Source organism: Harmonia axyridis, chromosome 3 (genome assembly GCF_914767665.1).
Source record: "Harmonia axyridis chromosome 3, icHarAxyr1.1, whole genome shotgun sequence".
NCBI classification, from domain to species: Eukaryota; Metazoa; Arthropoda; class Insecta; order Coleoptera; family Coccinellidae; genus Harmonia; species Harmonia axyridis.
In genome coordinates this window covers 58178465-58202595 of record NC_059503.1, presented here as the reverse complement: position 1 = coordinate 58202595, position 24131 = coordinate 58178465, and the positions used below count along the sequence as shown (strand labels likewise).

Below are 24131 nucleotides of genomic sequence, written 5' to 3'. Positions count from 1 at the left end.
CGTGAAGATGTCGATGCAGTTGTGAAATTTGTAAAATATGTCATGTTTCGAGAGAGGACTTCTCAATTTGTCACTGTTCGTGACTTACCCTAGGCATTCGAATGTGTGCAGCATGTTCCACTTTTGGGTAAGCTGATGAGATATGGATTCGATGGAGGAAGTATAAAGTCATAACATCATATTTGAGAGGTCATAGTCAGTATTGATATTGTAATGGGTGTTTTTTACGAAAGTTTGATATCAGAATAGGTGTCTATCAGGGATCCATTATAGGTCCTTTACTTTTTCTGATTTAGAAGATTATTCACCGCGAGGCCGTTTATGGAAAACTAATCATTTTGTATTGAAAATTTGCATTTTGTGTTTGGGACAATTCCTCGAAATATTCTCAAACCTCTACATCTTCCGGTTATACCGTAAACAGAGAACTACTTCCTTATTTCAAATGGCACACCCGGTATATAATTGCATCATTAGATAGCTCATTTGATGACAATTTCAGCTATAATATACTTTGATATGAACTAAACGGTTCATGAGTTAATGTGATTCTTATGAAAAATATGATTGCAACCAGGACGAGAACATTTTTTTTCAATATTTTCGCAGAAAAAGTTTTTTCGAAAAAACCTATTTTATTTTTGGGATTCCTTATCATTATAAGGGTGTTTTCTGTTTAGACAAAGAATGTACAGGGTTTGTATCAGAAGATCATGAAAAAATGAAATTCATCAAAACTCAAGATTTTCAAATCCATTCACAAGAGCTGATATTGATATATTGAATAACCTTCATCAAGTAGACTCAATAAACTTATATATTTTGAAGTAATCATTTATTGATTAAGAGTCATCATCAACCAAAGGATAAATTCAAAATTTCTAAAATTTTATTTCAATTGTAAATGTCGATTTGTATATGTAATCCACGAGAATATCAAGAAAGAAATGTATGAGTACCTAATGTAATTGTTTTCTCTGCGAATCCTCACTAGAGAAACAGTTACGTTTAGTTCGTTTGAAGTTCCTCAATTGCAATTTTTTTGAAGTAGATATACAAGTGGTGAGTTGGTTAACTCAGTAATTTTTTTGAACAATAAGACACTGCTGAAGAAAAATTGTTTCAATAAATACAAAAATACTGAAACGTACGTCTGTCTAGAAGTCAATTTGGTTATTCAATTTGTCAACCGTTTACTCAATTTGTACAGTTTTAGTTATTTTGAATTTTCTTTTGATTGGTTATCAATTTTGTCCACTTTAGAATTGGAATTTAATTTCAAGACAAAAATAAATCGAATATATGATAAAGATATATTATTGTAAAGGGAGTGACAACTTTTTGATATTCAACTGTACTGTATATAACCAAAGAACATAGTTCCATCAAGATGGCTCAAATTCACACAGGTCCAACCTATCTTTGTCATGCCTTAGTGAAACTTTTCAAAGAAAATTCCAGGAGAAATGACATTCCTTGCCCCCCTGCAGAATTGATTTAACGCCTATGTACTTTCAACCTTGAGAGTTTTCTAAAATCTATAGTTTATCTCAGTGAAGTAATTTCGCTTTACAAGATAAAACCAAAGATTCGTCATGAAATGGGGACATACTTGCCAAGTCGTCATCAGGAGTTTTAGTGTTAGATTGGATGGGTGTCGTAAATGTGTCGTAAGACATTTGGACGAAATTATTTCCGAAATATGAGTTCACAAGTAATGACCAGTATTTTCGACACTCATTTTTTTTGTTTGCTTTTAAATGAAATTTCTTTTGAGATACTTAGTGATACGCGCCCTGGAAAGCAAGAATATAATATTCTATCATCGAAGAATGGTATGAACAGTAAAAAATTTTTCATGTATAATATTCTTCATTATTATCATAATTTTATCTTTAGTGTTTCTAGTACTTGAGTTCACGATTTTTCCGGTAATCTACACGAACTTCGTAACTTGACTTCGACTCCACCGCAGAAATCGGCCAAGGAAACCAATCTCGGCCCTCCTACCCATACTCGTAAATTAATAAAATAAACTATCATTAGAGGCGTAATTTCGGGGACGATCGGAGGTCGAAATCGCCAATAACCGCCCAGGCGTAGGATTCATAATTCCCAATATCCGGGGACAAGCCAAGATACGTAACGACGTCCAGCGCCGATATTGAACAGAGGATATTACTTCGGACGAAACCCCCGGACGTCGTAAAGATGCCGGTTTAGAGCATTAGCGGGATTTTTACGGGATTTCGCCCTGTCTGGAAATCAAACCGATGAGTCAATTAATGGGCTTGTCACTGGTCGGGGACTGATGTTATAAATTTCCTTCATCATTTCATTTCGCGTCCAAAATATAATAATTTGTTATTCGAATTGGTTTACAATTTTATATTCATTATTATAGCGTGTTAGTTCATAGAAGTTGTAGACTACTTGGCCAATAGGTTCTAACCAATTTACAGCTTGATATATAGTTAGTTATCATTCGAAGGAATAACACAAGGACCACTAGCCTTCTCTACTGACGTTGCAGTAAATGATTCCAGTATGTTGAGATGTAAATCAATAAACTCACATAAAAAGAATGAGTATAATTGCCAAATGTTCTCGCTTCCACAACACAAAAAGTCTCCACATAGAAATACTCGTGAAGCAACTGTCCAAGGCAGTTTTGAATCCATTCATAGACTGGGCACTCACTATAGCATACGGAAGTAGATTCCACGTATGAAAAACTCTTTTGGAAAGGAAGTGTTTTCTGTAGTGAACCTGAACCTATTCTTTTAGAATAGTTAGGCACATGAGAATGGAAGTTAATGTTTATCACTTCGGAAATGGTATGTGTAGAAAGAGTAGATAGATAGATAGTATAGATAGATAGATAGATAGATAATTTATTGATGCTCCTTTACAAATATTCATTGTATTGCACATTGTATGTCACAGGATTCGATGAAAAATACAACTTCGAAATGATATAAATCATTTCTCATCATTGTCAGAATATAAAAATAGTAGAGATAACTTAATAAAGTTATACAATTCTTGAATGATACAGAGTATCATTGTCAAAATATAAAGGTATTACTCAATAAAGTTATAACTTCAAAATTGTATAGAGCATTTCTCATCAATGTCAGAATATAAAAATAGTAGGAATAACTCAATAAAGTTATACAATTCTTAAATGATACAGAGTATCATTGTCAAAATATAAATGCATTACTCAATAAAGTAATACGACTATGAATGATATAAAATACCATTCCTCATTAGAAACATTACAACACAAAGAATAAATTAATTTAAAAGAGATTAAAATTCAAATTACTGGACAGGAACTCTTGGACACTCCAGAACGCATGTTGCCGCAAAAATTCACCGACAGTTTGCTTATACTTCTTGAGACTGAGCCCCTCAATCAAGTAATCTCCATATATTCGTGCAAATAGTCCAGAATTTGAATATTCAGAAATTATAAATAACTATGAGACCCTATCGAGAATTGGTAAATCATGGGTTTGTTCACAAATTGGCGAATGCGCAGGTCCAAGCATTTCGCCTTATTCAAGTTGGGCGGATTTAAAAGATTACTGTTCTACTTTTTATTTGACTTCTGAGCATTTCGATTATAATTTTCGAGAGCTCATTCTCCTAACCAATAGCTCTATTATTTCGTCACTATGCCTGTAATTTCCTATTACGGAAAGCGGAAGCGGAAGCTGCAGAGTTAATACGATCAATGATGCCACCTCAGATAACTATTCTATAGCGAGGTCACTATTGAAAGAAAGATACGAAAAGAAAAGATGAATGATTCATACGCATGCAAAATTAATATTTCAGAATACTTTTAGACAATTTTAATAAAAATATTAAATCATTGAAAGCTCTCAATCAACCCATTGAAAGCTGGAATACTCTTTTAGTTTATATATTGTCATTAAAATTAGATTCAGTTACCAAAAGAGAATGGGAAGAATTCGTAAACACAAATTCAGATACCAAACCACTACCCACAATATCATTAACAGAATTTCTGTCTAAAAGGTGTCAACTTTTAAAAATAATAGAAAATAAAAATAAAACTTAAAGCAATTCCTATCGAGAACACAAAATATACTGAAATATACAACCTGTAATTGGAACTACATGTTAACTCAAGGATGTGAAAGCATCCAATCCATTCATACATTGTTGAGAGTATTCATATTTTGTTATGATTTTATCAACAAAATTTATTAAATAGTTATAAAACTTATTTTTCTCTATACTCAACAAAAGCCATAAGGTATTTAGATAGTCCCAATGGCATCATATACTCAATGCTGACATTGGTAACTAAGTAATAAATCAAAAATAACAAATTAAGTAGAACACGAAATTATTTTCATCTAGTATGCATATAAAGGGTGTTTTTTTAGAGCTATAGAACTTTAAATTGCAATAAAACAACGATAGATTATTCGATTGATACGAATTTATTTATCCGCAAGATAATCTTGTGGCATAACATTTTAAATATGATTTCTGGTATATGACCGCCACGGCTGGTTCGGATGTAGTCCGATCTGGACGAACAACTTTCGATGACTTTTTCCAACATTTGTGGCCGTATATCGGCAACATCACGGCGAATGTTGTCCTCCAAATGGTCAAGGGTTTGTGGCTTATCCGCATAGACCAATGACTTTACATAACCCCACAGAAAGTAGTCTAGCGGTGTTAAATCAAGATTCACAAGAGGCCAATTCACAGGTCCAAAACGTGAAATTAGACGGTCACCAAACGTGTCTTTCAATAAATCGATTGTGGCACGAGCTGTGTGACATCTTGCGCCGTCTTGTTGGAACCATAGCTCCTGGACATCATGGTTGTTCAATTCGGGAATGAAAAAGTTAGTATAATCATGGCTCTATACCGATCACCATTGAATGTAACGTTCTGGCCATCATCGTTTTTGAAGAAGTATGATTCCACCAGCCCATAAAGCGCACCAAATAGTCAGTTTTTCTGGATGTAACGGTGTTTCGACATACACTTGAGGATTAGCTTCACTCCAAATGCGGCAGTTTTGTTCGGAACCTCATCGCTAATAGATATAGTGCGCGATATGTATTCCGCACAGAACCATTATTTTCGAAATAAAATTGCACTATTTGCAAAGGTTGTTCAGGCGTGAGTCTATTCATGATGAATTGCCAAACCAAACTGAGAATAAATCACTTGACAGCTGTTAAATCGGTCGCCATCTTGAACAGAAATGTCAACTTAAAGTTATATACCTCGAAAAAAAAACACTATAGTAGAATGAAATAGTCGCGCCTTTGTAAATAATATGAAACATTTTTAGTGGAATATTCAAAATACTTCAACAGAAGATACGAGTATGGACACATTCTTTCTGTTATGTCGTTTTATGCAATCTTAAGATTTATAGTCGGAAGGCCAAATGAAGAATTCTGGAATAATGTTCAATCGATATCCGCAGGCTTTTGAGATTCACATCATTGTATAAAATTAAAAAAATTCCGAACCACTTACTCTATCCTCATCTCCCACCCCGGGCAGAAAATAAGTGCACGACAACTTCCGTCTCTACTTCGGATATCAATATGGCGTTTCCGCACTTTATTGCTTTTAATATGTACACAATATAAAGTTTGACAAGTTGCAACCGGCAGAATTCATTCCGAATATTGAGAATTCCGCGAGGCGTTGAAACGACACTTGTACAACTGCTTCCGGAGGCTGTGAAGGCTTTTTTGACGGGTTCAATTTCGTCTCGAGATGATTTCCGTTTGTTGAGTACACGTGGCAGTTATCAGTTCCGGGGGCAGAGAAAGTTTGAGCGGGGATAAGAATGGGGTTGATTAGTTGAATTTAGGAGGGAGATCAGGTAAAAGTAACTAGTAATATCTTATATTTCCACATATTATAAGGCTTATTGGAAAATTGATAAGATAAACCAGGCTTATTCTAATATACAGAATTATTTTGAATCAATTACCAATGAAGAGCTGATATATTAGAAGTAATAAACAGAAATTCATTATTTTTCCAATAGACGGCTTTAGTTATCTTTATCTCGCGTTGTATGAGTTCGATAGGGTTCCACCAGATGACATCAAAAGATGAGATTTCGTACTACAATAACCTTTCGGGCAGTTTTGTGATAACTTGACTCAGTTCAGTTTGAACGCACGTCGAAGATGGACAATAGCGAAGATATTCGATTTGACCAAGGCTTTTGATTCCATCGAGCATAGAACCTTATTGGCTAGACTGGAGTTATGTGGGATTAGGGATATCTCTTTGAAATTTGTTGAGAGCTACCTAATCGACGTCAGAAGGTTGCCCTCACTCTAGAAGTGCAGTCCACTCCTCTGGGGAAAGATCTCTTACTAGGGGCGTTCCTCAGGGAAGTGTATTGGGTCCTTTGCTTTTTATTGTTTTTGTGAATTCCCTTTGTTATATTAAGATCTCTGCTAATTGTAAGTCGATTCTTTATGCTGATGACAGCAAGTTTTTGATTTTATCAGGTGATGTCGAGTTCTGTAGAAGGGCTGGAATGGATACAGTTTTGTCTGTTGATAGTTGGTGTAATGAAAGTGGTCTCATTTTAAATCATGGCAAGACTCAGGGTATTTTCTTGTATGACGGCCAGTCGGTGAAGAACTATCCACCTTTTTTGTGTCATGGTAACGGTCAAATTAAATTGGCGGATTCTGTTAATTTTCTGGGAGTTGCTCTAGATAAACACCTGCGATGGGATCATCAGGTGTGTAAGTTGGGAAAACCTCTACTTTGCTAGTTTCCAGTCCGTGCTATCATATGGAATTATTTTTTGGGGCAGTTCGTCTGGTTCTGATGAAATTTTTCTCATTCAGAATAGAGTGAAGAGAACAATGAGTAGGTTGGGCTTTCGTGAGTCCTGTCGCGGTGTTTTCAGATCCAATGGAATCCAAACCGTCTTTGGTCTTTACATTTATCGCCTATTTATCTTTCTTAGGCCTATGGAAGACTAAAGGATATTTTCAAGGGTAATATTCCTATCCACCTAAAAAAAAAGGCGTTTAATAAGTGCGTGCTTCCGGTTTCAACATATGGCGCCGAAACCCTAACATTGACAACTGCAACTGCCAGAAAACTTGAAGTGGTGCAAAGAAGGATGGAAAGGTCTATGCTGGATGTAACTCTGAGAGATCACATTAAAAATGAAGACCTACGAAGGAGAACTGGCGTAGAAGATGTTATCACCGTTGTGGCCAAACTTAAATGGAGCTGGGCAGGTCATGTCGCACGGATGAGACGAGAACAGTGGACAAAGCGATTGCTGGAGTGGAGACCACGAGCAGACAAAAGGAGTAGAGGAAGACCGCCTACACGATGGACGGACGACATAAAAAGAATTGCTAATAACTGGATTCGAACAACGCAGGACAGAAGCGAGTGGAATAAAATGGGAGAGACCTATGTCCAACAATGGACGCAAAGGGTTGTATGATGATGATGATATCTTTCTTAAATTATTAAAGCTATTTTTTTCCATATGTCAATAAAAATAATACTCTGCAAGTTCATCCTTTCCTTCTTCCTATTCACAATACTGCTAGGTTTGAAAGGGGACCACTTTATATGGCCATTTGCTTCCTAAGCAAATACAGGTTGTTGGAGATATAACCTTGTTTAGAAGGCGCATTTACAATTTTATTTTGGATTGTGAACCTTATTCAGTTGATGAGTTTATTTCATTTTGTAGAAAACAAGCTCTTTTATGACTTGTCTTTATTTTATTCGTTTGCATTGATTTTTTGATAATGGCAAAAATGCAAGCCAGGCAGCTGAAAATGTGATTAAAGTTCATATTACTGATGCTGTAACAGCCATCGACTCGAAATTTTTGGTTTCGTCGATTCTTTTACGGTAATTTTCATGTCAAAGATGCACCACGCACTGGAGGGACAATTGTTAAAAATGTCATGTGGCCACTGTTTCCATTACCCAAGAGCTAAAGTTTACACAAACGACCGTTTGAAACCATTTGCATAAGTCTGGTATCAGGGAGAAGCTCGGTGTTTGGGTCCACACGAATAAACTTCAATAGGAGAGGAATTGGGTTCCACCAAGACAACGCCAGGCCACACACAATAGTGACTCGGCAGAAGCTCCGAGTGCTTGGTTGGGAGGTTTTTATGCATCCATCTTATAGTCCGGACCTGGCACTGAGTGATTACCATCTGTTCCTGTCCATTGCGAACAATTTTACTGGTTAAAAATTGGCTTCAAAAGAGGGTTGTGAAAATGACCTATCTCAATTTTTAGCCAATAGAAACGAGGGCTTCTATGAGAGAGGCATAATGATATTTATGACCTTCAAAATGGCAAAAAGTTATCGAACAAAACGGCGCATATTTGACATAATTCATTGGAATTTACAATCTACTTCTCCTAAGTATAGAGTTTATGTGATTACTTGTAAATTAACATTAACAAGTATCAATCAATATCGATACTCCTGTACGATACTTTAATTGAAGTCAAATGGCCAAGTTCGTTATGATCTTCTGTTGTTTAAGACATTCTAAGCCAGGCTGTTGACATGTCATCCCAAGTTTTGATGGACCTTTTTTGGATCCTAATTTCGTCATTGTCAAAAGGTATCATTGAGTCATTTTGTATGGTGTAGTTGGATACATACCATGGCGCATTAACTATCAAGCGGAATATTTTGGATAGAAGTCTCTGCATTTTTCTATTATTGGATTTCTTAACGGAATTGAACACAGTATGTCCATATCGGTTTTAATTATTGCTTTATAGAGCAGTATCTAATTCTGTTAAGGTCTCGGCGCCGCAGGTCACATCTGCTAAGAAGCTCAGAGTTGCGCAACGTAAGATGGAAAGATCGATGCTCGTTGTGTCACTTCGTAACCACGTTAGAAATGAGGACTTACGGGTGAGAACAGGAGTCACAGATGTTATCTATCAGATAGCAAGGCTCAAGTGGAACTGGGCTGGGCATGTAGCACCGATTGTAGATGGACGATGGACAAAGAGGCTGCTCGAGTGGAGACCAAGAGCCGACAAAAGAAACAGGGGAAGACCTCCCTCGCGATGGACTGACGACATCAAGAAGATGACCACAAACTGGATGCAGAGTGCTCAGAATAGAAGACAGTGGGCAGAAATGTGGGAGGCCTATATCCAGCAGTGGATGCAAAGGGCTGGATGATGATGATGATGATGATGATGATCTAATTCTGAGAGGACTACTTGGATTTCCTTCCTATTAGCCAATACATCTGTCGGATTTTCATGTTCATTTGTATCTTTTTGTCTAGGATGTATGATTTTCAAGTGAGGTGTTGATCCAGATGAATGCCAAGGTATTCTGTTTCTTTTTTGATGGGTAAATAATTTCCATTTATTTTGACTGAAGGACTTGCGTTTGTTTTCTGGTCAATTTGACTTGTACCAACTTCGTTCCATTAATGGTAAGTCGCCATTTACGATATAATTTTCCCAGCTCATTCAGGTGATTTTGGAGATTTTCTGAGACTATATGTGTCTTTATATTAGATAAATTTGTCGCTAAATCGTCTGCAAAAGACTCTTATATGATATATGGATTTCCTGGAATGTCGGATGTATAGACCAGATAGAGCAATTGACTTAGTTGTGAAACCCCTGCTTATATTTCATAAGGGCTTGATATAGTCTCTCTATATTTCACATCGAAGTATCAAAATAAGATAATACGACTAGAGAAGAAGTTTCTCGATTTTGAAGAGTAGAGGAATCATATTTCTGATGAATTATTATTCCAGAGGTGAACCCTAATGCTGCAAAAATTAACCAGAATATCTACAAATTCTCGGACTGATTATTACCATCATATAAACTGAACACAATGATGCCGTTCCTAATTTAAACCCCCACGAGAACGAAAGAGGCCCCAGTAATTGAGACATTAACGAAAGACCTTATCCAAATCTCCCCATCAAACCTTTAGGGCGAAAAAGCAACTTTTTCATGAATAAATAATACCATACCTCACCGTTATGTTTGGTCAGAAAATATCGTTTTGTTTTTAGCAAATAGACCTTCGTCTCCCCCACCCCTCACACAACCGATACATTCATTTATAAACCTCCTACGTCGGAAGGGTCGATGAAGGGTTTGCATAAGTAAAACGGGAAAAAAAGGGTTGGACGAGATCAAGAGTCGGGATTTGGATACTTTAAATATAAATGGACTCTTTTCGATAAGCTGGGAAGTACGGGCGGAATTTCAATTGGAAGATGTATTTAGGGATACGATGGCGGTCACGTTTCCTTCGAATGGTCTCTCGATTTTTTTTTATTCGGTCTTCTAGACGACTAATTGAGGAGAATTAAGTCGAAGGGTGATCTAGTATTCGCTGGCTAAATGGAGAGGAGACGGAACGCATTCTAATCAGTGAAAAATCCTTTGCGGTTTCGGAACTTTAAGGAAGTGAAAAGGATTCTGAATATAAGACCATTTACTGGGCACTGTATAGGTACCTATTTGTGCTTGGATCTGAAATTGAAAAGAAATAAGTTCTCAAAAGTTTGAACTTGAAGACAGCAATATTGGAAGCCAACTCAGAATTATATTTATGAAAGCACAACTTACACTTTCTTCAATTAACGAAACACTACTTGCAATCACATCAATTACTTCAGTACATAGTCATTTTGGATCTGCTTGTCGGTAACAATATTTACATATCCAAAAGAGTGCTAATCATGAGTAGTAGTACATCATATCCTTTTTGAGCTAGCTCCGTCATTGAGCTAGCTTTAGCACTATCAAAACGAGTATTGGAATTACAAAAAGATCATTTCAGTTAATATTTTTTTGAGAATACTTTTTTGAAGTCAATCAATATTGAAAAGTGTTAAATTAAAGAATCAAATAGAAAATATGTATGTCCCTAACCTGATTCCTAAGTTTTCTGAGAAATAATACACAATTTGCAATTTGCTCCTTCAGACACTGAAAGTTTTACAAATGGTACAGAGTATTTTCATGTGAATTCAGGTAAAAAAAAGGGTGATCGTAAAAACCAATTAAGAGCTATATAATTCGGTAAAGACGGATACATTTTTGACCGTTATGCGAATTCAGGTACCTATTATTTGAAAGTTTTGACTATCTTGGAATAACACAATGAAATGGAATATTAATAATTTAGAAGGGCGTTGATATGAGGGGTACTGGGGGTATTCACCCCCTCAAAGATTTCCACAATATAACATTTCAGAATTCTCGCGAAAACGAAATATAATAGTTAGTCACTCCAATACGAGATATAATAGTTATTTATAATACAAATGCAGAAGGCATTGACATTCTTCCACGAGTTCAAAATTCAAAAACGAGCCACGAAGTGGCGAGTTTTTGAATGAACGAGTGATAGAATGAACCTTCTGTACGAGTATTATACATTATTTTCTTTAATTCTTTGCATTTTTATTGAAATTAATGAAATATTTCCATAAATATCAATTAGTGATTTTTGCATTGAAAAATGTTGGTTGGCAGAACAGATTTCTTTAAGGCAAATTGATGAATTGACAGATAAATCCGTGGCGGAAAGTTCGGAGTACCAACATATAATAATAAAATATAACCATGAAAACTATGCGTTTCTGATATAGTCCATTCAGGAATTATTGACATCCTGGGTGGCTTTGGAAAATCGAAATTAAGTTGGTACTGGCTCATTCAGTAACATTTTGAATTGCAGATTTCGGGATGGCATTCAAAATGCCATTGACAGGAGGTTAGATTTCAGTTTGTTTGTGTTATTGGTTTTGATCGAAGAAATTTTGAAACTTGAAAGTTGTATCAATTTCAAACACACATTGATTAGTTTATTCGAGTATTTCTCACAGTACTGTTTGAAAAAAGAAGAAGGCAAGTCATTACAACCTGGATTATTAATGGAAGAAAACCTGTGCAATACGATTTCACCTTCAAATTTAAGAATCATTGAATGATTTGATTGTTACCAAAAGCAACCAATATATCAGTCCGGATAAAATTCGACCGAAAAGCATCTGGATTTTAATCAATCAACGTCAACATTACATAAACTTAATTGGTTACAAGTTCAAAACAGTTAATGAGAGGAAAATTCTCATTGATGAACAGAAAAATATAATAAGTTGAGTACGATTTTATGGCGAATACAGAGAATATTCGCAACAAAATGTGAAATTCATTTATCTGGAGGAAACTAGGTTATTTGAAAATGGCAGCATCATTCAACAGTGGACTCTAGAAAGAAAACAAAATGTTTTTCAAGTATATTCAAGGGTAAAAGTAGAAGGAGCACTATTTTGAATGCTGGATATTTGGATTTTTACCTGAATGTTTTGTTTTGACAGTGGTGATCATGAGGATCATATAAATCTATGAAGGGAGAATTATTTCATAATTGGGTTGCTAAACAAAGTCTTGGCATTGCATCTATAGTTTATTTATATTCTATATTGAAATTAAGTATTGTTATATCTGTTTTCTGTTCTTCAATGAGTAATCCAAAAATCTAATAAATTCCAATTGCTTTATAGAATTTTTACTGAGTATTTAATCGAAAAAAATATTCAGAAGAAAAACTTCAAGAATTCGTTCACCTCTTACCCATTTGAAGATAATAATATAATGCAATAAAATTTTAAAATTCACAAATTAAAAATAATTTCATGCAAAAATGCTTTTAGTGAGTGAGTTAAAGCTGTTATGGGCAAAATACTTTATGTAATTCAATAGTAACTAGTATAAAAACATTTCAATAAAAACCAGAAAACTTGAGTACAAATAGTACCTATATTTTTCATACAAGTTTAATCAATCATTCATGTCATGAACAGTTTCAATAAATAGTGACTTGAGAAAGTAATTTACACATCGGCTGATAAATTGGTTCCAATTTTGAAAGTTATAGTACAACTGTGATGTCAAAATTTTTCAAATACTAAATGGATTCTTTGAATTTATTTCTGTCTTATTATGATATAGCTCTTCCATTCACTAAGCTACACTATTTAAATTTATCAGTTTTTTCTGTTTTCTTCACCAGTTTAGACACAACAGTTAAAATGATCCATAAGAGTTATTTGATAAGAATTTTGCAAGCAAGTTGGTATCCAGTGTCCATCAGTAATGTAACAATTTTTGAAGAGCCTTTGGTGAAAAGGAATATGCATATTTGAATGATCTTCAATGGGATCTTTCATTTTGCGACTCTTAAATAAATACATATCTCTTCATTGGATTTCCTTGAAATGAGATAGCATTTCACTATATCTTTACGTTATATAATCTGAATTTCAATTTATGAAATCATGACTGTAGGCGTCCTTTCGTAATAATCTTAATTTCAAAAATTCAGGATCTTTCGGATACAAAAATGATGAAAATAATTTGAACTGGTTATTTCTATGATGAACCATAGCAATTTTTAGTGATATTTTTGTAACCAGAAATAAAGCCGCGACTATACGTTCAAGACCTATACTTCGATGTCAATAATTCCTGAGTGGACTGTATATTCTCGCACGATTTTGTTCTACAAGATGTCAAAGAATGAACGGAATAACCACAGAATTAAGGAAAATATTTTTCACAATATCGATAAAATACAAACAACATAAACGAGCGAATCATTCGAGCATATCCATCATTTCCCGAGTAATTGCGAGTATCTTCCCATCGATCTTTTCCTTCGTCCTTTCGAGCGCACATAAAAGGACATTATTACCCCCAACCCGCTCATTTTCAATAGATTTCTGGCATGTTTTTCAGGGTTTATTGACGCGAATCTTCGCTCAGATTGCTTGTTATAGATTTCCACCCCGTCGACTTCGACCGATCGTTCAATAGGGGATGATACAGGGAAAACCGCGTCCTCCTAAAGGGTTTATCGACTGAACGAAGATGATGAATACCTTGTTAGGGAAAACTCGAACGAGATGCTGTTCATTTCTTACGCCAATGAGGACAGGGGATGATGGGGGTGGTTGTTCGATCTCTGTGTGCGTCATCGGTTTGAGGGTAATGGGGGAATATGTGACTTTGTATGATGGAACAGGAAATAGAATATTATTTTTGAGGAATTCAAAATGCGACTCTTTTTGTATAAAGACTCGAATGTTTAACACCACAAAAAAGCTCATCTTTTATAAAAATATTCTAGTCTTTCAACCAGCTGTATTTGAACAAAATAAATTGTAGGAATTTTAAAAGGAATTCATTTTACGGAAATCGATTTCAATATTCGCCTCTAAGTTAGATTTATGAACAAGATTTGTTGAGATTTGTAGAGGCTGAAAATCATCTGCTGAAGGAGGTTGATTTCATTCCTGGTAAAAGTCTTAGAAACCAGTTAGAACTGATTTATTTAAGATGAGTTGTCTGATTTTGTATGGAGTGAAAAGGTAGAACATTGAATATTTTGATTCATTGAATTTTTTTGTAAAAAGCTGTGCAGGAATTTCGTTGCCAAATTAGCAAAATCACCACTAGAAAATTGTATAGATGATACTATTTGACAAATTTCTAAGGGACGCGACGTTTGGATTATTTTTCTCATCTTACAATAACTTTTGCCTTTAGTTCATAGAATTTTGAAATTATTTTTTTACAAGTATGTATGGTTTAACCTAACACATTTATTTTCCGAAATGCATATGCAGTATACAGGGTGATCTTTTGAACTGCATGATAAAATCCAATTTTTCCACTTTTCTAACTTGAGTTTCTCGTGTAGAAAATTTGAACGAAGAATAATAACCCAGTTAGATGTAATAGAAAAGTGTACTGCCAGCAGAAACAGATTAATCGCAAGTACTTATCTCGAAAACAGTGGAGTACAGAGCAAAAATGTGTTCGGTTTTCACTTTTTAGTTATACAATATAAGTCTTTCACAACTATAGCTGACTGAATGTTGGACACCTTGTATGTTAATATATCGTTAGAATACAATCTAGATATTATTACGGAACATGATATAATTCGAAAGGAACACTGATTGGATAGCACTTCCATCCATGCATACATTTCATTACTATCTATTTTAAACCGACATTCACTTGGCAACACTGCATCTGTAACTGTGCTACTTTCTTCATTGGAAATAGTGAAAGACTTACCAATTTGACTGTACGATAGCTGCAGACATTATTTTATTAATTCGGCTCAATGGTCTAGGGGTATGATTCTCGCTTTGGGTGCGAGAGGTCCCGGGTTCAAATCCCGGTTGAGCCCAGTTTTTTGCAAGTAGAATGTTTGTATGGTACTGTATTTCATCGAAGCCGAGTGAAAGTATAAGAAGAAGATATCTTCCGCTTCTTCTTTCAATCAGGCTCAATGGTCTAGGGGTATGATTCTCGCTTTGGGTGCGAGAGGTCCCGGGTTCAAATCCCGGTTGAGCCCAGTTTTTTGCAAGTAGAATGTTTGTATGGTACTGTATTTCATCGAAGCCGGGTGAAAGTATAAGAAGAAGATATCTTCCGCTTCTTCTTTCAATCAGGCTCAATGGTCTAGGGGTATGATTCTCGCTTTGGGTGCGAGAGGTCCCGGGTTCAAATCCCGGTTGAGCCCAGTTTTTTGCAAGTAGAATGTTTGTATGGTACAGTATTTCATCGAAGCCGAGTGAAAGTATAAGAAGAAGATATCTTCCGCTTCTTCTTTCAATCAGGCTCAATGGTCTAGGGGTATGATTCTCGCTTTGGGTGCGAGAGGTCCCGGGTTCAAATCCCGGTTGAGCCCAGTTTTTTGCAAGTAGAATGTTTGTATGGTACAGTATTTCATCGAAGCCGAGTGAAAGTATAAGAAGAAGATATCTTCCGCTTCTTCTTTCAATCAGGCTCAATGGTCTAGGGGTATGATTCTCGCTTTGGGTGCGAGAGGTCCCGGGTTCAAATCCCGGTTGAGCCCAGTTTTTTGCAAGTAGAATGTTTGTATGGTACAGTATTTCATCGAAGCCGAGTGAAAGTATAAGAAGAAGATATCTTCCGCTTCTTCTTTCAATCAGGCTCAATGGTCTAGGGGTATGATTCTCGCTTTGGGTGCGAGAGGTCCCGGGTTCAAATCCCGGTTGAGCCCAGTTTTTTGCAAGTAGAATGTTTGTATGGTACAGTATTTCATCGAAGCCGAGTGAAAGTATAAGAAGAAGATATCTTCCGCTTCTTCTTTCAATCAGGCTCAATGGTCTAGGGGTATGATTCTCGCTTTGGGTGCGAGAGGTCCCGGGTTCAAATCCCGGTTGAGCCCAGTTTTTTGCAAGTAGAATGTTTGTATGGTACTGTATTTCATCGAAGCCGGGTGAAAGTATAAGAAGAAGATATCTTCCGCTTCTTCTTTCAATCAGGCTCAATGGTCTAGGGGTATGATTCTCGCTTTGGGTGCGAGAGGTCCCGGGTTCAAATCCCGGTTGAGCCCAGTTTTTTGCAAGTAGAATGTTTGTATGGTACTGTATTTCATCGAAGCCGAGTGAAAGTATAAGAAGAAGATATCTTCCGCTTCTTCTTTCAATCAGGCTCAATGGTCTAGGGGTATGATTCTCGCTTTGGGTGCGAGAGGTCCCGGGTTCAAATCCCGGTTGAGCCCAGTTTTTTGCAAGTAGAATGTTTGTATGGTACTGTATTTCATCGAAGCCGAGTGAAAGTATAAGAAGAAGATATCTTCCGCTTCTTCTTTCAATCAGGCTCAATGGTCTAGGGGTATGATTCTCGCTTTGGGTGCGAGAGGTCCCGGGTTCAAATCCCGGTTGAGCCCAGTTTTTTGCAAGTAGAATGTTTGTATGGTACTGTATTTCATCGAAGCCGGGTGAAAGTATAAGAAGAAGATATCTTCCGCTTCTTCTTTCAATCAGGCTCAATGGTCTAGGGGTATGATTCTCGCTTTGGGTGCGAGAGGTCCCGGGTTCAAATCCCGGTTGAGCCCAGTTTTTTGCAAGTAGAATGTTTGTATGGTACTGTATTTCATCGAAGCCGAGTGAAAGTATAAGAAGAAGATATCTTTCGCTTCTTCTTTCAATCAGGCTCAATGGTCTAGGGGTATGATTCTCGCTTTGGGTGCGAGAGGTCCCGGGTTCAAATCCCGGTTGAGCCCAGTTTTTTGCAAGTAGAATGTTTGTATGGTACTTATTTCATCGAGGCCGAGTGAAAGTATAAGAAGAAGATATCTTCCGCTTCTTATTTCAATCAGGCTCAATGGTCTAGGGGTATGATTCTCGCTTTGGGTGCGAGAGGTCCCGGGTTCAAATCCCGGTTGAGCCCTGTTTTTTTGCAAGTGGAATGTTTTGTATGGCACTGTATCTCATCGAACCCGAGTGAAAGTATCAGAAGAAAAAGATATTATACGATTCAGGCTCAATGGTCTAGGTATATGATTCTCGCTTTGGGTGCACAAATTACAGCAGTTTTTTTCTTTTATTTCCCTGTAAAAACAACGAGATCTTAGATTTATAAAAGAATACTCGATTTGTAAAAATTTCAATTTTTGTAAGGTACTACAATACCACATAAAAAGAAAGATAGGTAAACATCTCATGTAGGAAATATCATTATATAAAAAAATATAAAAACTATTATGTATATTGTGTGTATTGTATATATTTTAATGTTCAATAAATCTTTTCTGATTCTGATTCGCTTTAGGTGCGAGAGGTCTCGGGTTCAAATTACGGTTGAGCCCATGTTTTTTTGAGTGGAATAATTTGTCTGGCACTGTATTTCATCGACACAGAGTGAAAGTATCAGAAGAAGCAGTTCTTGTACGATTCTTCTTTCAATCAAGCTCAATGGTCTAAGGGTATGATTCTCGCTTTGGGTGCGTGTAGCTAGCGTCTTCCATGAGAGTCAGATATGAAAACAAATCCATTGAGTGTATCAGCTTCCAAAACATATTTGTATGAAATTTCATTTCGGCAAAATCGTAAGAAATGCGTGAATTTTATTTTTCTTCAATGTCCTTCATCTTGAATACAGATGGCGTTACGAAAATTTTTTATTGAGCAAACCCCAATTATTTTTTAGTTTTCTACGTATCCTAGAGACGGGTCCACCTTTTTTCAAAACATCCAGTATAGTAGCGTCATGGCATAAAAGATTCCCACATATCGGCATCAATTTCGCATGTTCCAAGCCCGGCTGAAATTTTCATGCGGATCATAAAAATCCCAAACCCCAGCCTCCCCCGACCGATATCAATAAAACGCTCAAACGGAAGACAATCATCCCTCCCCTCATCGCCAACCACCCCGCGCCACGTAATGCGCTCATAAAAATCCGCGAACACAGATATTAATTATTTGCCAACATTGTTCGGCGGCTTTATTAAATTGGCAAAAGAAATTCGGGCGGCGGGCCGTGTCCGCCGCTGCCGAGTGTACATCGGGGGCGGCTTGTAAGCCGATGTCAAAGGAAGCCCGATTTAATTGAAAACTTCAAAACGTATTAAGCTGCGGTTATCGCTTAAAAATCGCGGTAGCGATTTCGACTTTTGACAGCGGAAATAATGCCGTTCCCGGTTTTTTGTTTGCTGCCGAACAAGGAATTTAACAGGGTGGTGGGGGTCGGAAGCTTTGGCGTCACGGGGCGGGAGGGGGAAATAAATATCAAAGGCTCAAATTGTTCGGAAATATCGATGTTTGTTTTTCCCCCCGATTTTCATTTGGTGTGAGTATCCGAGTTTCTGTTTTTTTTAATTTAACAGGATAGGATCTTAGAAATTATTTTCCCCAAAAGAACTTTCAACTCGCAGGAAATTTTCAACAAATTATTTGATCACCCATTCCCTATTCGAACCTCCCCTCAGAATTGATAGCAGTAGTTAAAGAAAATATAAAATGGGCACTCACAAATGGTTACAAAAATCTAAATATTCCTTTTGCACGATAGAGCGACTTTTGTTAGTTACTACATTTGTTGCTAGATGGGTAGATTATTTTTTTACTGGTTGCTAAGGTAAACAGTATCACTTACCGTTCAGCGAAAAGGAAGTAATAGTGACTAAATATTCATTGAATTAATGAAATAATCTACAAACAATTATATGTATATTATATACGTGGATTCTTCGACGAATAGATACATTATTAATTTAATGTGAGAGTATAATTATTACAATTGCTGATTGAAATACCACTGGCTTGAGAAATAGCTAAATTCTCTGAAACTGTTGCTGAATTCAAAATTTGTTATTTCAACACGCTACGCTCTGTAGTACCTTTGCAGTATTTTTTCAGCAAAGACCCTTCTATTATATTCCTATACAGCTATAACATTAGTAACGTTACAATTGCCCATGAGACCCTAAGTCTGATTTCTAGGGGTGGTTTGGCTTATTTGGCAACAAAACTCTTGCCTAGGCTTTAACAAAATTAAAAAAATAAAATCATACAAATATCGATTCCTTTCACTCCAAACAAACAATATGGAAACAAAAACTTAACTTAAATCAGTTTTTAATTAATTACTCTGCTATTAGGATGGAACCCCTGCTGTAGATTATTTTCGGCCTTCCAAACAACAAATCTTAGCAGGAAGCTATAGTACTCCAATTCCCATTCAACGAAGTTGATATAATAACGCCAGGTATTACGCAGGTATTCTCTCAGTTTCAGGAACTACAGTGGTTTGACGTACGTACTATTCCAAATTCTGTATCTCTAGGAAGTACTTCTTGATATTTTTCAATCCCAAGAGCGGTTTCTGTTGTTCCAATCCCACGGGAGGTGCTTTAGGAAAATGAACAACGATATAAGAATATGTTAACCTGAATTTACAACTGCTTCTCGGATTTCTATTCAAGAAATTATAAAGAAATGATTAAATTTATCATGAAATAAACCTGAGAAGGAGTTTTGCTAAAATCATTTGACACAAAAGAATTCTACCAAACCTGAAATACGTTTTCACAAGATGGATCACTTCGAAAAAAACTTCTGTTTCAAAAATTAATCAATTCGTACTGGTGAGATTATACTTGTTGAATGCAGATCTTCATGTCAACACTTACCGAGAATCCCGACACAATTCTCGCCGAAAAATTAAATTCGAAATCTCAAATTAAATTAGTGATGGCTGAAATCTAAAAAAGAGGAACGTATCTTTTCTGAAGTCTGGAAAATTATTGAAAATCTTTCAGAAAATTCTCTCTGTTTCCTTCTCTTGATACGCGCATCCGTTGGCGCTTCCTTGGCGACCAACGGCATACGATGAATTGACAAATTACCGCGTCTTTGAAAATTCCAGTAGCCTAATATGAATTGAAGCGTGCAAAATCGTTGCACATTAAAGTCATGAATGACTATTTTGAATTTTTGATGGATAATTAGTTTGTAATTTGAGTAAAAAGTGTGTCTATCGTGCAAAAACGAGATAAAGTTGATTGGCGATAAAAAATTGGATATTCTTGTCTTGTTTTCTATTACATTACATTACTCATTAATTAGTTATTCAGTCATTATCATCCTTTGATTTGAAGAGAATTACTCTCATTGAACACAAAGAACCAATTCGCTCCTAGACCCTGTATACCCATCTTGGTCATCCCGAAACAAACAAAATCCCTCCTTCCCAAAACTGCGGGGCAAACCATTACGACAAAGCCGAAAGTGCCATAAATTAATTCGCCACTAAGTAGATCCTAGTTCATCTTTCATTAGTGCCGTATGAACTAGTGATGCGGAAAAATTAATGTCGGCCTCATACGAAACAAATGAAATAATGCGGGGGCCATAAATAGAAGAAGAAGATAACAGATAGAGCGGCAAAGTATCGAAGCGGCAGCAGACGGTCCATATATAAATATAATTTCGTGGAAAAGGAGGCCGGTAAGAGATGGGATGGTTCTAAGTGGAAAATATGAAGACCCAATACTGCATTATGTTGCCGGACACATTAGTGGGTCAGTTTCTTAGGCAATAACGACGCTTTCCTTTCACGTCTGCCGTCTCTCGTGGACGTCGATCCTTTTGTGTAATTACGTTTTATTAGAGGATACTTTTGATCTATGTTTATCCGATTTCTGTGGGGGAGAATGTTGTTCGGGAGAGGGATAGTATTTTTCGCCTCCGCAATATGTGGGAGAGACTATAAAATTACCCTTATTTCAGCGTTTCTTTCGAAGATATGCGATTATTTCCTAATCTTATTTCTCATGAGAAACTTTTTAGGACTTTTTAGGTCTAGTTAAATTGATGATATTTTCAAATACAAAATCCATAGGTTAAGATTGTATGCCAAATGTATTGTGTGAAGTTTCCAAAGATTTTGCAATGAATTGAATTAGTGGTGACCAATTAATTTCATCATCGACTAAGAGTAAGAATTCTCTGCAGCTAGTCATAACCATTCTTCAATGAATCTAATGGGTTTTCTCTAAAAAATAGTTTTGATCGAAAAAAACTAGTAAATTTCAGAAGAAATCAATGGAAGCTTATTTCATTGTGGAGATGAAGGTATGTTTTCGTTATCTTTTAGAGATAATATTTGGTCTTGTTAGGAAGGAAAGTTTTATACCTGACATCTGCTAATACAACAGAATATTCAAAACGAAACCTCTTGAAAAACCCTTCACAACTTAATGATGAAATGATGAAAACTGGACATAATTTTCTTTATAGTTTCCTAACAAATATGGTTGACAATATTTTCATTACTTTACTAGATGAACTGAGTTCATCTTCTGTGAAGAGTTTAATTTTAAGTTTATTGTAAATTTTATAATATTGTAGTTCACAATTTTTATATTTCAGATTTTTATGTCGCATGAAAGTTATTATAACGGGTGTTATTTTTAGAGGTATATAACTTTAAGTTGGCATTTCTGTTCAAGATGGCGACCGATTTAACAGCTGTTAAATGATTTATTCTCAGTTTGGTTTGGCAATTCTTCATCAATAGACTCATATCTGAACCACGCTTGCAAATATTGCAATTTTATTTTGAAAATAATGGTTCTGTGCGGAATACGTATCGAGCACTACGTCCATTTTATTCTGTTTAGCGATGAAGCGCACTTCTGGTTGAATGGCTACGTCAACAAACAAAACTGCCGCATTTGGAGTGAAGCTTATCCTCAACTGTATGTCGAAACACCGTTACATCCAGAAAAACTTACTGTTTGGTGCGCTTTATGGGCTTTATCATTGGTCCGTACTTCTTCAAAAACGATGATGGCCAGAACGTTACAGTCAGTGGTGATCGGTATAGAGCCATGATTACTAACTTTTTCATTCCTGAATTGAACAACCATGATGTCCAGGAGCTGCGGTTCCAACAAGACGGCGCAACATGTCACACAGCTCGTGCCACAATCGATTTATTGAAAGACACGTTTGGTGACCGACTAATTTCACGTTTTAGACCTGTGAATTGGCTTCCAAGATCTTGTGATTTAACACCGCTATACTATTTTCTGTTGGGCTATGTAAAGTCATTGGTCTATGCGGATAAGCCACAAAGCCTTGACCATTTGGAAGACAACATTCGCCGTGTTATTGCCGATATTCGGCCACAAATGTTGGAAAAAGTCATCGAAAATTGGACGTCCAGATTGGACTATATCTGAGTCAGCCGTGGGGGTCATATGCCAGAAATAATATTTAAAATGTAATGCCACAAGATTATCTTGCGGATAAATAAAATTCATGTCAATTGAATAATCTATCGTTTTTTTATTGCAATTCAAAGTTTTATAGCTCTAAAAAAAACACCCTATACCTTAAATATGTATTAATGTGAAGCATGAAAACTGCATATTATCGTATCTCATCCACCCTATATATTTATTGAATAGAATTTTCATTAAAAGTCAGTACTCCGTGGTGTTTTCCGAGGCGAGATTGAATAAATTAATCGAGCTAAAGGTCTCCGAACAATTTTGCAAGAAAATTGTAATCAATGATTCGGAAAAGCCGTTTCGGCGACGGATCCGTGAATTAAGATTGCTCCCACGACCTCGTCTCCTCCCCCGTTTGTCTCCAGCCCCACAGAAAAGAACCTGTTAAAATTAATGCGGTCATCAAATATCGAACCGGAATTAAGGAGACTTTCTGCTTTATGGAGCGTTGGAAGATATATTGAAATGTGTTGGAAATCAATGATTTCATGGCTGGGTGAAGATTTCTTTATGTAAAATAAGTGTATCTACTCACTAAGATTGTATAAACTTCAAAAAGCTCAAAAAAGTCTATTCTGATGAATAAAAATACTCAACTTATTTTAGTAGTGTGTGTATGTTCCAAAATTTTTTATTTTTTATTTCATCATTTTCTTTAAATATGAGAAATTTTAAATATACCCACTTATCTCAATAATTTTATTGTCCATTCCTTTATGAGTTTCACAGTTCCTGTTGAAAATTTAATTTTAATTTTTGTAGTACAAAATCAGTTCCCTCAAAAAATTGAAAAAACACAGATCAGTCAAGAATATGGCTTCCTCGAACGTCAACCACAGCTTGACAACGCCCTTGCCTACTTTTGATCATGAATGTGTGATCTCATCATATCACCAAACGGCAAAATTTATGAGTGGACAGGAAAAACCCCACGCACAACCTAGGTTTCTGTGGGTCCACCTGTTTATTCGTGAAAATCATTTTATGATGCTGATATTCGTTAATATGTGGTATGATGCAGGAACAATAAATATTGTTGGTGTTATATTATGTTGTTGATAGTATATTGTCTAAATTAGGTTTTCTTCATGTACGTCATCATCGTTGTTCCTGAAATTCTGTGGAGATCAGTTTTTCAATTGTTATACTTTTTAAATTTACTATTCTACCCACGCACAAGTTTTACTTTTGTGGGTCTTCTTATTTTTATTCACCATTTGTTATATTATATATATATATTGTATACTTAATTTCAAATTTTTGGCAAATAAATATTATTATTATTATTATTATCATACTGTTGGAGTAGTCTTGATCAACTTCTCTCCAGAGTTGCGTAGAAGCCTTCTGAGTTCTTGATGCATATGAGGAGGTGGTTAGTGAGAATCTAATGCTCTTTGTAGCTGATACTGTGTTCAATGAGATTGAGATCTGGCGACCAAGGTGTCAAGGCCAAATGCGGAAT

At 36.1% G+C, this 24131-nt stretch overlaps 13 non-coding genes across 13 annotated transcripts; all 13 read left to right on the top strand.

The window, feature by feature from the left end:
* Positions 1-15229: 15229 nt before the first annotated feature.
* Positions 15230-15301, top strand: Trnap-ugg. Its single transcript has one exon. It is a non-coding gene; the product is annotated as a tRNA-Pro (tRNA).
* Positions 15302-15397: 96 nt separating this feature from the next.
* Trnap-ugg lies at positions 15398-15469 on the top strand. Its single transcript has one exon. It is a non-coding gene; the product is annotated as a tRNA-Pro (tRNA).
* Positions 15470-15565: 96 nt separating this feature from the next.
* Trnap-ugg lies at positions 15566-15637 on the top strand. The gene has a single exon. It is a non-coding gene; the product is annotated as a tRNA-Pro (tRNA).
* Positions 15638-15733: 96 nt separating this feature from the next.
* On the top strand, positions 15734-15805 carry Trnap-ugg. The gene has a single exon. It is a non-coding gene; the product is annotated as a tRNA-Pro (tRNA).
* Positions 15806-15901: 96 nt separating this feature from the next.
* Trnap-ugg lies at positions 15902-15973 on the top strand. The gene has a single exon. It is a non-coding gene; the product is annotated as a tRNA-Pro (tRNA).
* A 96-nt stretch (positions 15974-16069) lies between these two features.
* On the top strand, positions 16070-16141 carry Trnap-ugg. Its single transcript has one exon. It is a non-coding gene; the product is annotated as a tRNA-Pro (tRNA).
* A 96-nt stretch (positions 16142-16237) lies between these two features.
* Positions 16238-16309, top strand: Trnap-ugg. The gene has a single exon. It is a non-coding gene; the product is annotated as a tRNA-Pro (tRNA).
* Positions 16310-16405: 96 nt separating this feature from the next.
* On the top strand, positions 16406-16477 carry Trnap-ugg. Its single transcript has one exon. It is a non-coding gene; the product is annotated as a tRNA-Pro (tRNA).
* Positions 16478-16573: 96 nt separating this feature from the next.
* Positions 16574-16645, top strand: Trnap-ugg. The gene has a single exon. It is a non-coding gene; the product is annotated as a tRNA-Pro (tRNA).
* A 96-nt stretch (positions 16646-16741) lies between these two features.
* Trnap-ugg lies at positions 16742-16813 on the top strand. Its single transcript has one exon. It is a non-coding gene; the product is annotated as a tRNA-Pro (tRNA).
* A 96-nt stretch (positions 16814-16909) lies between these two features.
* Positions 16910-16981, top strand: Trnap-ugg. The gene has a single exon. It is a non-coding gene; the product is annotated as a tRNA-Pro (tRNA).
* A 96-nt stretch (positions 16982-17077) lies between these two features.
* Positions 17078-17149, top strand: Trnap-ugg. The gene has a single exon. It is a non-coding gene; the product is annotated as a tRNA-Pro (tRNA).
* A 95-nt stretch (positions 17150-17244) lies between these two features.
* On the top strand, positions 17245-17316 carry Trnap-ugg. The gene has a single exon. It is a non-coding gene; the product is annotated as a tRNA-Pro (tRNA).
* The last annotated feature ends 6815 nt before the right edge of the window (positions 17317-24131 follow it).